Here is a 1,389-nt window from a genome sequence, read left to right on the forward strand (position 1 = left end):
TATCAATAAGCCCTTTTCAGGGCTACAAAATATACAAACAAAAAGATCAAAAATTTATTCAATTAATTATTTACCCAATACGTCTGACTAAACGCTTCTACAGTTTTGCTTCGCCATAATACTTGAGTATAAGTATAAAAAAATTTCAATTGCGCCCTAGCTAGCGTGCTGACCAATTTCGAAATTGATGTTTCAATTGCAAAACAAAATTAAAAATTTTCATCGACTTAGAAATTTCATATCTCTTTGTTAATTTATATTTTGTGGCCCTGAAAAGGGCCTTTTTGTTAACATTTTTCACTTTTATGCATATTTTCCTCAGTCGCACAAATTACTTGGAGCTTGTGTATTTGGTAACAGCCTTAGTACCCTCACTGACGGCATGCTTAGCCAATTCACCAGGCAACAATAGGCGTACGGCAGTTTGAATTTCGCGACTAGTAATTGTTGAACGTTTATTGTAATGAGCTAAACGTGATGCTTCAGCAGCAATACGTTCAAAAATGTCATTAACAAAACTGTTCATGATACTCATGGCTTTCGACGATATACCAGTATCAGGATGCACTTGTTTCAACACTTTATAAATGTAGATGGCATAACTTTCCTTCCTCTTACGCTTCTTCTTCTTGTCGTTTTTAGTAATATTCTTCTGAGCCTTTCCGGCCTTCTTAGCTGCTTTACCACTAGTTTTAGGAGGCATATTTAATTTTCACAAAATCACTTCACTATCACTAACACTTTTTAATATTTTCTAAGTGTTAAAATGCACACCTTTAAGTATATTTTTTCCGACAAACCATTCAAGCTATTCGTAACTATTCGTTAAAAATTGCCGGCTATAATTTGATAACATGCGATTGGGGTAGCTCAATGTACAAACGAAAAAGTATATAAGCGCAGCACAATTTGTGTTTAGGGAATAAAGTGTCCAAGCTATTCAGCTAGTGTGTGTATTTGTGAAAAAGTGTATTAAGTGAAATATATAACAACAATGTCTGGTCGTGGTAAAGGTGGTAAAGTAAAGGGAAAGGCAAAGTCACGTTCAAACCGTGCTGGCCTTCAATTTCCTGTCGGTCGTATTCATCGTTTGTTACGTAAAGGCAATTATGCTGAACGTGTTGGTGCCGGTGCTCCAGTATATTTAGCTGCTGTTATGGAATATTTGGCAGCTGAAGTTCTTGAATTGGCTGGTAATGCTGCACGTGATAATAAAAAAACTAGAATTATTCCACGTCATTTACAATTGGCTATTCGTAACGATGAAGAATTGAATAAACTATTGTCTGGAGTTACCATAGCTCAAGGTGGTGTTTTACCAAATATTCAAGCTGTACTTTTGCCAAAGAAGACCGAAAAGAAAGCATAAGTGATGTAATCGTCGATTTA

The sequence above is a fragment of the Eurosta solidaginis genome, unplaced genomic scaffold (genome assembly GCF_040869045.1).
Source record: "Eurosta solidaginis isolate ZX-2024a unplaced genomic scaffold, ASM4086904v1 ctg00001458.1, whole genome shotgun sequence".
Lineage (NCBI taxonomy): Eukaryota > Metazoa > Arthropoda > Insecta > Diptera > Tephritidae > Eurosta > Eurosta solidaginis.